General features: G+C 45.7%; 1 protein-coding gene across 1 annotated transcript in view; it reads right to left on the bottom strand.

Moving 5' to 3' along the window:
- The window catches only part of Fam234a (family with sequence similarity 234 member A), a 29,962-nt gene extending 18,201 nt beyond the window's left edge, over positions 1 to 11,761 (bottom strand). Inside the window, exon 1 of the mRNA XM_041676467.1 lies at positions 11,559 to 11,761. The gene's annotated coding sequence lies outside the window, so the exon portion shown is untranslated. The remainder of the gene's footprint in view (positions 1 to 11,558) is intronic.
- Positions 11,762 to 12,110: the final 349 nt, after the last annotated feature.

The following is a 12,110-nucleotide window of genomic DNA, read 5'->3' as shown; positions in this document are numbered from 1 at the left end:
TTTATGCTCCCCCTACACACACACACACACACACACACACACACACACACACACACAGAGTCATAATAAATAACAAGAACTTAACTAGCTTGCCTTCTAATTATTTTTTAAATTTAGTTATTTATTTGCATTTTATGTACATTAGTGTTCTGCCTGCATGTATGTCTGTGTGAGAGTATCAGATCCCCTGGAAGTGGAGTTACAGACAGCTGTGAGCTGCCATGTGGGTGCTGGGAATTGAACCTGGGTTCTTTGTTTCTTGTTTTTGTTGCTTATTTATTATATATATATATATATATATATATATATATATTATATATATTCACTTTCCAAGAGACAGTGCCAGATCTCACTACAGATGGTTGTGATCCACCATATGGTTGCTGGGAATTGAACTCAGGGCCTTTGATGGCTCTGTCTGCACATATGCCTGCACTCCAGAAGAGGGCATCAGATTCCATTATAGATGGTTATGGGCTACTATGTGTTGCTGGGAATTGAACTCAGGACCTCTGGAAGAGAAGCCAGTGCTTTAACCCCTCAGCCATCTCTCCATCCCGCTTAAAAGTCTCTGCTGTCCGGGTGCTGGGATTAAAGGTGTATGCCACCAACACCAGTCTTAAATTTTTTTTTTATTTTATGTGTATAAGTGTTTTACCTGCATGTATGTCTATATACAACATGCTTGCTTGATGCCCACAGAGACTAGAAGAGGGCATTGGATCCCCTTGGAATTGGAGTTGCAATGGTGGTGAGCTGCCCTGTGGGTGCTGGGAACTGAACCCAGGTCCTCTGCAAGGACAGCAAGTATTCTCCATCATCAAGTCATTGCTCCAGTTCTACCGGAATCTTTCTTTATAGACTCCTGTTCTGACAGAACCAAGCCCTGGGGAAGACTGTGGGCCCAAATCAAATAAAAATAATGTCATTTATCCCCAAAGTGCACCTGAGCCAGACAGAAGAGATGACAGCTTCCTTCTCCCTCAGTAAAAGACAGTGTTCTATGCCCAGTGCTTGTTTCCCCGGGAATCACAGCCTATACTGAATCTCTGTGAGCAGATTGCACAGCTCCCCTGGGCATCTACTTCTGCGGGACAAGACTTCCCATGCAGCCTGGGGTAAGAGGTACGGTATAGCAGGGCAGGGCGTGTCTCTTCCGAGGTATGAACTGGCATCCTGATCGTAAGGCTGGCACATCAGTGTCACCTAGAGTGAAGGTTTATGCAGCTGGACCTGCGCGAAGACGGTAAAAGCTGGCAGGCTGATGAGACCAAGCTGGCCTCCAACTAACATACACTGTGCAACAAATATCTTTCTGTACAGGACAACGTTCGGTCCATGAGACCATTACCATCCAAGCGCGGGGAGCCAAGACACTACATGATTTTTACAATAGCTTTTGAATGCATCATTAGTTCAAAATAAAACACAAATAACAAAAGGAGGTGGGCAGGGCGGTGGTGGCGCACGTCTTTAATCCCAGCACTCGGGAGGCAGAGGCAGGAGGATCTCTGTGAGTCTGAGGCCAACCTGGTCTACAAGAGCTAGTTCCAGGACAGGCTCCAAAGCTACAAAGAAACCCTGTCTTGAAAAACAAAAAAAAAAAAAAAAAGTGAAGTCAGAGGTTCATACAAGTTCAGGAGGGAGAACCAGCTCCCCTGGCGCCTTAGCCAACGCCTTCAAGCCCCCAGTTCTATGAAACTGCTTTTCTCCAAAAACAGGAACCTTTTGTTTGGCTTTGCTTGTGGATGGAAGAATATCATTACTGGAGGAGTTTTTCAGTAACTTAGGGACATACTCCAAGAACAGCCTAGCCACTGGCCTGTTGCAGCTCTGTTTCAGCAGAATTACTGGCTTCTTGAAGCCACCGCTGCAATCACTTCTCTTTTCAAAGTGGATAAAAACCATACAGCCTAAGTCATCAAAACTGAGATTACCAAATCCTCAGAGCAGAGAGCAAAGGCCACAGTCACCGAGGATCACATAGGCCAGACCACAGTGACAGCCTAAACACCAAAGGGACAGATGGCCCGTCCTCTCATTGCTAAGTACTCTCCACACAGGGCTTAATGCCTTACTGCAGAACGGGTGAGTGCAGGCTTAACTTGGAAAGGAAAGTCCAAAAATACTGTTGAGAAATTCCTTCATGGCACCCATAGGATCCCTAGGAAGAATATTCTGGGGACTCTACTCAGACATCAACAAAAAAGGTAGTTATTAAAGGCCCCAAGAGCAACAAACCAAAGCCAGGCAGTTCATATTTCACACAGGCAGCAAGAGGCTGGTTCAGAAATTTGCTCGGCACTACCAGAAAGGTATTAACGTTTTCATTTGCTGTGGTCATTAAAAATACCTGGAGCAACAGACAAAGCATTACAAGGCCTGGCTGCCAAGGAAACCGAGCTTGGCACCGTCCCTGCCACACTGCGGCGATTACACTAACAACCAGAGTCAGTACATTTGGTCATTAGAAAAACAAGACCAGGCACGGTGGTAAACACTTGGAACCCCAGCAGTTGGGAGAGGGAGGCAGGAAGCATCAAGGATCAGGATCAGCCTTGGCTACATAGCAAGTTCAGGGTCTAACAGAAGTACCTTGCATTTAAAATGAAAACAATCCCCAAAGAATTCCATTTTAGAATTGGGACCAAATTTCTCATAATTTCTTAAATGACTTCTGGCACTTTTAATCATGCATTTATACAAAATAAAAACATCATCCAACTCAGAAAGTTCTGAAGATGCTGTCTTGTGCAGTATTGAATATTTGAGCTAACTTTATTTATTGAGACAGAGTCTCTACATTACCCTGGCTGTCCTGGAACTCGCTCTGTAGACCCGGCTAGTCTCAAATTCAGAAATCCTCCTTTGTCTGCCTCCCAAGTGCTGCGGTTAAAGGTGTGCACCACCACACTGGCTACTTATTTATTTTTAAGACAGGGTCTCACTGTGTATCCCTGGCTGGCCTCCAACTCACTCTGCAGACCAGGCTGGCCGAGACATCATGACATCACAGAGAGTCCACCTGCCTCCATCTCCCAAACTCTGGGATTAAAGGTGTGTGGTGTCACCCCCAGCCTCAGCCTAATTTTAATTCTTAGGAAAGATAAACAAACACATCATTCTCACTAGTATGCAAATCTACCTGCATTTTAATAAATGGCAAAAATACATGTAAACCAAAAAACTGTTTTAAAATAAACTTCTTAGTAATTTATTGTTAAGCCTGGAGAGATGGCTCAACATTTAAGAACACTTGTTGCTGTTCCAGAGGACCCAGGTTCAATTGCTAGGACCCAGGTTCAATTGCTCGCCCCCACATGACAGCTCACAAATCTATAACTCCAGTTCCAAGGGACCCAATACTGCTTCTGACCTTCATGGGCACCAGAAACTCGGTGGTGCCCAAACATACACACAGAAAAAGCACTTGCATACAGAAAATAAATAAATAAATAAATAAATAAGGTGGAGAACTTAGAAAGTTACCTGATGTCAATTTAGCCTCCCAATGCACACTCATGAACATGTACAAACACACAAATACACACATACACACACACATACAAGTTTTGCAGCACCAGGGATTGGGGATTGAAACTAAGGCTTTTTTTTTTTTAAAGATTTATTTATTTATTTCTTATGTATACAACATTCTGCCTCCATGTATGCCCGCATGCCAGAAGTGGGTGCCAGATCTTATTACAGATGGTTGTGAGCCACCATGTGGTTGCTGGGAATTGAACTCAGGACCTCTGGAAGAGCAGCCAGTGTTCTTAACCACTGAGCCATCTCTCCAGCCCTGAAACTAAGGCTTTATGCACGCCAAAAAGGCAAACATCTAATAGGTTATATCCCAACCCTATGATATATATCATTGTTGGGGGGAGACAAAACAAAAGATAGCTTGAAGCAAGACAACGCCTTTGATAGTTTTTCAGAGAGATTGTCCCCTGGCTCCACGGACTATCAGGAAATTAGACACTCATTCTCTGTTCCATGGGCTGCCACACCTGTCCTCCAGTAGCACGCAGACTATCATGACCTGAGTGAAAACGCTGATTGTGGGGAAAGAACAATAAAATTGTGCCAGAGCTTGTGTAGCTCATAAACACAGTGGATGCAGAAAGGAAACGAAATACGCTTCCTCTAAGGGCTCTGAGTTTCTGAGTCGGAGACAATTAAAAATAAAAACGAATCTGATTATGTTTGCTTCAAATTTATGGGAGGTTTGAAATCCCCAGGATGGGCAGAGCAAATAATTTGCAATGGCAGTTCTACTGATCTGAAAGCAAAGGGTCATATATACATATACATAAACACAATCACATATATATATGTGTGTGTGTGTGTATATATATATATATTATATATATTCCTAGCACCTTATCAAAAATCTAAGTGTTGTGGTGTGTGTGTGTGTGTGTGTGTGTGCTATTGTGCATGTGTATCCATGCATGTGAAGGCCAGAGGTCAACATGGAGTCTACCTTCTGGGAATCCAAACTCAACTTCTCATTCTTTCACAGCAAGTCCTCTACTGTCCAAGGCCCCTTTTCTTTTCTGCACAGGCTGGCTTGGAACTTACCCTGAATTCCTCATCTTTTTGCCTCTACCTCCCAGGTGCTGGAATTATAGGCCCACACCACCATGGCAAACTCATTCTTTTAAGCAAAAGTTCTATGAATAAAGGAGGTTAGACAAAAAGATCTAGCATTCAAAATTAAGCATTTTGATCTAAAACACAGTTTATACATATATGTTTGTGTACCACATTTGTGCCTGGTGCCCACAGAAATCAGAAGAGTATTAGATCCCCTGTAACTGGAGTTACAGAAGGCTATGAGCTGTCACACAAGGGCCGGGAATCGAACTGGGTCCTTTCAAGAGCAGCCTGTGCTCTTAACTGCTCAGCCATCTAACCCATGAGCCATTATCTCCAGCTGTTTTGAGACAGGGTTTCTATGTGCAGCCCTGGCTGTCCCGGAACTCGTTGTGCAGACCAGGCTGGCAGTGAACTCAGATATTCAGCTGCCTCTGCCTCCCGAGGGCTGAGTGCTGGGATTAAAGATGTGTGCACCACTGCCTGGCTCCACTTTCTGTCTTCGCATGTGTTAGCTTGTGTCCCTTGGGAACTTCCTGATACTCATTATCTAACTATTCTCTCTCTCTCTCTCTCTCTCTCTCTCTCTCTCTCTCTCTCTCTCTCTCTCTCTCTCTCTCTCTCTCACACACACACACACACACACACACACACGAGAGAGAGAGAGAGAGAGAGAGAGAGAGAACCTGAATCTACCCCTTCATTCAGCTTGAGAAGCATAAAGTCCTAGAAAAGTTCAGTTTGTTAGAAAAGTTTGGTTTGACCCTTGTTAATCTCTTCTTGCCCCAGAAACTCAGTATATTTCTTTTATAACTTGTGTGTGTGGTACATCTCCAACTCAAAGCATTCTATGCGTGCTCATCTTCTGCCATATCAATTTTATGACACTGTCCCATAAACCACACACAGTGAACACTCAAATATATTTAACTGAAATGGGCACAACAAGTTGTTTTTGTTTGTTTGTTTTTGTTTTTCAAGACAGGGTTTCTCTGTGTGGTTTTGGAAACTGTCCTAGAACTCACTCTGTAAACCAGGTTGGCCTCGAACTTACAGAGATCCACCTACCTCTGCCTCCCCAGTGCTGGGATTAAAGAAAGGCGTGTGCCCCCACTGCCCCCGGCTTGGGCCAATTTTTTTCACCCCCGAGACAGGGTGAACTCACTCTGTAGACCAGGCTGGCCTCGAACTCACAGAGATCTGCCTGCCTCTGCCTCCCTAGTGCTGGGATTAAAGGAGTGAGCCACCACCACCCAGCTCGGCACAAGATTTTAAGGAGCATGTCTCTGGACAAAAAGATGAGTATAATAAATCGGTCTCCTTGTTTCAGATCCTAAGTTTATTCCTGACCTACCATCACCAACCAATCTTACAGCAAGAGTGAACAAAAGCTTGTCCCTAATATAAATATATATATTGGGCTGGAGAGATGGCTCAGTGGTTAAGAGTACTGCCTGCTCTTCCAAAGGTCCTGAGTTCAATTCCCAGCAACCACATGGTGGCTCACAACCATCTGTAATGAGGTTTGGTGCCCTCTTCTGGTCTGTAGGCATACAAGCAGACAGAATACTGTATACATAATAATAAATAAATATTTAAAAAAATATATATATATATTTACATATACGGGCATGACCGTACATCAGTAATTAAAGGACTCAGGAGGCTAAACCAGGGCATCACAGTGAGCTGAAATTCAGCCTGGGCTATATAACAAGACCCCGTCTTAAAAAATAAGAACAAAATCAGGCAGTGGTGGCAAATGCCTTTAATCTCAGTATTCAGAAGGCAGAGGCAGGAGGATCTCTGAGTTCAAAGCCAGCCTGGTCTACAAGAGCTAGTTCCAGGACAGTTAGGGCCGTTACACAGAGAAACCCTGTCTCAAATAAACAAAACACAAGAACAAGGTGGGCATGGTTCTGAATACCTTAATCCCAGCAGTAGGGAGGCAGGAGCAGGTGGATTTGAGTTCAAGGCTGGCCTCAAACTCAGAGAGTTCTAGAGCAGGCAAGGCTACATAGAGAAACCTGTATCAAAACCACCCCCACCCCCCAAAAAAAGAACAAAAGAAAGTCTTTTACACTGCATGGCCTGCACCACCTCCAAGACTGGTCCCTGTAGTCTAACTGGGTTCAAATATGAGATGTTTGAGACAGATGCCCACAACAACCAACCAGGCAGCACCGGGTTTTCCAGCTGAGCCAAGCAGATGTGAGACAAAGATAGTTATAGTGTTCTGTTGTTTACAGCGAACACTACTGACTCTCTCCACAAAGCGGAATCTCAACACAAAGAACAGAGGCACAATAATTTCTCAAAGCGGAACAAATCTTAAGGTCACGGTTCCCTGACTAAGACAAAAACTATCACAGTGCATACAGACCATATTCAGCTCAGAAGAAAATGGTCTCAGATAAGTCTTATAGATTAGCCCAAGTATCACAGTGCACACAGACCATATTCAGCTCAGAAGGAAATCGGTCTCAGGTAAGTCTTATAGATTAGCCCAAGGGATAAACTTTTTTCCTGAAGTCTAGATTAGACTTATTTCCTGCAATTCCCCTATGAATCCGTATTATTGCTTTTCACCCCTACATTTAGTAGGGGACTATTAAGGTAAATTATAGCTTTAATTTGCATCAATTTACTTGAAGTTTTGCATCAATTCTTATCGCTATTTTTGTTGTTGTCTGTTTCTGGATTTTTTAAAATTTTTGTTTATTTTTTACACGGGGTCTTATTACCCAGGCTGGCCTTCAATGTGCTATCTAGCTGATCTTGAACTTCTGATTCGTGTGCCTGTGACTCTCAAATACTAAGATTACAGGCTTGTGCCACCATGCCTGACTGCCACATCATTTTTTTAAGACTTTCTTAATGAACACATCTATACATTCACAGACAAATAGAGAACACCAGCTCTGTGAATCAACTACCAAGACTGAGTGAGGTCAACAGAAAACCAACTGTTTCCACCAATGAACTAACACACGACTCCTGCATGCTCAACCTATGATCATTCTAAAACGTATTCCACTTCAGAGATAAATCACATGAGTGGTCAGCACCTACTTTCTGATTATTTAGTTAGGAGTCAGCATTTTTGTACATGTTATAGTCTAAAAACCTAAGTTCCGTGAAGGCGCTTACAAGTGAGATTGGGAGCGCATCACACCAAGAGCGTGGGTTTCAAGATCAATTTTGAGTGAGATGTGTGGTAAACTTCAGGACACTTAAGAAACCCTGTAGAAGCCAGACGGTGGTGGCGCACGCCTTTAATCCCAGCACTCGGGAGGCAGAGGCAGGCGGATCTCTGTGAGTTCGAGACCAGCCTGGTCTACAAGAGCTAGTTCCAGGACAGGCTCCAAAACCACAGAGAAACCCTGTCTCGAAAAACCAAAAAAAAAAAAAAAAAAAAAAAAAGAAACCCTGTAGAGCCTAACTCACCTATCTTGTCAATCTAGCCCCTCCCTTTTATATTTTTCATTTCATTTCATTTTATTTAATGAGTGTGCATATGTATATGGGCACATGCATGCCACTGACAGCATTTGTGGGAGTCAGAGGACAACTTGCAGGAGCTGGTTCTCTCCTTACACCATGTGAGACCCAGGAATCCAACTCAGATCAGCAGACTTGGCGGCAGGTGTCTTTACAGGTTGAGCCATCTCAACAACCCTAGGTCTTCCTCATGGCGACCGCTTAGGTTGTATTTTAAAACTTCTCACAGTGATTTCTGGAGCCCTCTCAGATGTTCCAAAAATATCTCCTGGTCGTGTTACGAGTCTAGAATGAGTCATGACCACTTCAGAACAAAGTCAAAACCTTGGCTAACGCCAGGTCCTTCCATCCCTGGCTCCTGTCTGCCTGCCACCCTTCCCACGTCTCACAGCCACAATCTGTCCCCATCACACTGTTGTTCTGTACTTGCCCCCGCATCTGTCCCTCTTCCTCTACTGCTTCTACAATGCAAGTAGAACACAGATGTGCCAAAAACCCACCGGGACACTTCACGTGATGCGTTATACCACGGTGGCTTAGGGTTCCCCTCTGGGTTCTCGTGACAGAGATTTCCAGTAATTTAACACACACTTTTTGAGCCGGACAGTGGTGGTACACGCCTTTAATCCCAGCACTCGGGAGGCAGAGGAAGGCGGATCTCTGTGAGTTTGAGGCCAGCCTGGTCTAGAAGAGCTAGTTCCAGGACAGGAACCAAAAAGCTACAAAGAGGGCTGGAGAGATGGCTCAGCGGTTAAGAGCATTGCCTGCTCTTCCAAAGGTCCTGAGTTCAATTCCCAGCAACCACATGGTGGCTCACAACCATCTGAAATGAGGTCTGGTGCCCTCTTCTGGCCTTCAGGCATACACACAGACAGAATATTGTATACATAATAAATAAATAAATATTTTAAAAAAAACTAAAAAAAAAAAAAAAGCTACAAAGCTATCCTGTCTCGGAAAACAAACAAACAAACAACTTATAGTTACTGCTCACCCTGTCCAAGGACAAAGCAGAGTGGCAGAAAATACACATAAGAGTGCACATGTCTGAATGTCTAATCTTTAATATGACCATCAGCCTCTCTTGGGAGAGTCACTTACTAACACGTGAGTTCATTAGCCATTAAAAAAAAAAATCTAGCCGGGCGGTGGTGGTGCACGCCTTTAATCCCAGCACTTGGGAGGCAGAGGCAGGTGAATCTCTATGAGTTCGAGACCAGCCTGGTCTACAAGAGCTAGCTCCAGGACAGGCTCCAAAACCACAGAGAAACCCTGTCTCAAAAAAACAAAAACAAAACAAAAAAAAACCTATAGCTTGCAGGATCAGGTGGCTTTAAATGCCAACTGTAAACACGGGACACCAATCAGAAGTGACAACTTGTGCCTTTTTTCTTTTCTTTTTTCTTTTTCTTTGGCTTTTTGAGACAGGGTTTCTCTGTGTAGCTTTTGGAACCTGTCCTGGAACTCACTCTGTAGACCAGGCTGGCCTGGAACTCACAGACATCCGCCTGCCTCTGCCTCCTGAGTGCTGGGATTAAAGGTGTGCGCCAATACCACCTGGCCCTGTGCCTTCTTTTTAGTACTGTGACCGTATTTTTCTCTAGTTAAGTCCACCGCAATGGTTTTGTTTGTTTGTTTGTTTGTTTGTTTCTCTGTGTATCTCTGGCTGTCCTGGAACTTGCTCTGCAGACCAGGCTGGCCTCAAACTCACAGAGATCCTCCTATATCTGCATCCTGAGCACTGCAATTAAAGGCGTGCGCCACCACTGCCCAGCTGACCGCCTCAATTTTCTACAGGGAAATCTCCTTTCCCAAGTGCTCAACATCATCCTGGTGACTGCACACTCTCTTCCCTCGGAAAAGCCCCGTCCCAAGACCAACTGTCTAGTCAGTCATTCTCACATGAAAGCCGTGTGAATGTTCGGTGTGGAACTCCATCTTTAATTAGAGGAATGAGTAGGCGCTCTCTTCCCACAGGTGTGGTTAGCAGCACGGTTTTAAAATACAATCACAAGGGGCTAGAGAGTTGGCTCAGAAGTTAAGAGCATTTGCTGTTCTTGCAGAAGATCCAGGATCAACCCCAGCACCAACATGGTAGTTCACAAACATCTGTAATTTCTGGAGAATCCAATGACCTCTTTGGACCTCCACAGGCACCAAACATGATCACAGTGCACAAACATACTGGAATGGCAACACACACAGTTCCAGCACCGGAGGACTGGAGAAGAGGATCCCTGGAGCCCCTACTCCTACAAGTTGTCTTCTCTGACACGCACCCACCTGCACCCACACACACACACGCACACACACACACGCACACACACACGCACACATACACACACACACATATACACACACACATGCACACATACACACACACAAATTTCACAAACTCTTTGCTGTACCTATTCCCAGAATGTGGAGGGGGTGTTAGACTTCAAAACTGAGTCACAAAAAGTACAGTAGTTCCTATCACCCCCCCCCATTTCCCTTATGAGGGAAGACAGCTACCAATAGAAAACAGGAAAGATTCCAGGGGCATCGAGGACACTAGCCACTGGCTTTTTGAGTCAGTTGTCTTGGATTTAGATCCCCTCAACCTAGTGAGAGCCAACGGGCCATCATCACCTACGTCTGGTTCGCAGCCCACAGAAAGTGCTAACTTGTAAATGTTGTTTTATTTTGTGCATTTAGTTGGACAAGACCTCATGTTGTAGCCAATGCTGACCTCAAACTCAGAATTCTTAGGTCTCATCCTCAACTTCCGGATTCGAGGTATGCACCACCACAGCTGGCATAAAGATTGTTTTAATCCATTAAATTTTGTGTTTCTTTGTTACAAAGCAATTGATAAGCAGCACAAGGAGGCAATTGGAAGGGGGAGTGAGAAAAATGCCAGTATAGAAGAAAGAACAGCCCAGCACCAGAAAGGCTCAAGCAGGAACATTGCTTCCAGTTCAAGGCAGCAGGAGGAGGCGGTGATCAGATTAAAGAAACAAGCAGCAGGGAGAACTGTGAGGGTGAAGAATGAAGACATCCCCATCACCATCCATGCCGTTACCCACCACACTGCCTTGGCCCTGAACTTGAAGAATATAAACTGATTCTCACTATTGCCCTGCTGAGAGGGACAGAATTTAAGGAACTGCACGAGACTAGCAGATGTCCTCCTGAGCCCAGGATCTCTCAGGTAGGTCACTCCCTGTCGCTCTGGGTCAGCACTGCGCCCTCCAGGGAACACACACGGGTGAACACAGATTTGTTTCGGCGAGTTCCGCGCGCCCGGAGGTGCCAGGCCCCTTGTATGACCCTGCTACTCTGGGAGCTCAGGCGGGGCCGACCCGAGCTGTGCGCCGCTCTCCAGGTGGCCGGACCGGCTCCAGGCCCCGACTAGCTCCTGGCAATCGAACGCAGCCGGCTTCGGCCCGAAAGAGGTCGCGTGTGAGAGTTACCTAGTTGGCTCTCGACCTGCTCTCGGACGCGTCCGGGAGATCCTGCTCCTCAGCAAGTGGTCCTGGACTGCCAAAGCTGGCTCAACTGCGGTCCCTGGAGTCCGGGATCCACATTCCAAGCAGCCGGGGTGGAGAGCACTGGAGCAGAAGGACAGACTGCGTAGGAGAGCAGCGCCCTCCCCCAGCCGGCCCGGACCCGCCCGGGCCTGGAGGGCAGCGTGCCACGCCCCCACAGGGCCCGCCCCAGACCTGCCCTGCAGCAAGCCCCGCCCCAAAGAGGCTATGGTTTCCTCCTTAGTTCCACCCCACCAGCGCTGTGCGTCACTTCCTGTCGGCGGAAGGGGCGTACCAGCGTGACCTGGTCAAGCTACCTGAGTTAATTGCTTAGCAACGTGAATGTGGCGTCCGGTGTTGCTCCTTTCCAGCAAAGAGCCCACTAGTGCTGGAGCCGAGCATTTTGACATGGTACTGTTATGATAGCTTGGGTCTCATGTTGCAATACTGACCCCAGAAAACTGTGAAGGGAGACATTGGTCACCTGACCAGAAGGAG

Source organism: Microtus oregoni, unplaced genomic scaffold (assembly GCF_018167655.1).
Source record: "Microtus oregoni isolate MIOR12 unplaced genomic scaffold, Mior012 000027F_ref0000203, whole genome shotgun sequence".
Taxonomy (NCBI): Eukaryota; Metazoa; Chordata; class Mammalia; order Rodentia; family Cricetidae; genus Microtus; species Microtus oregoni.
This window is presented reverse-complemented; position numbering and strand designations above follow the sequence as displayed.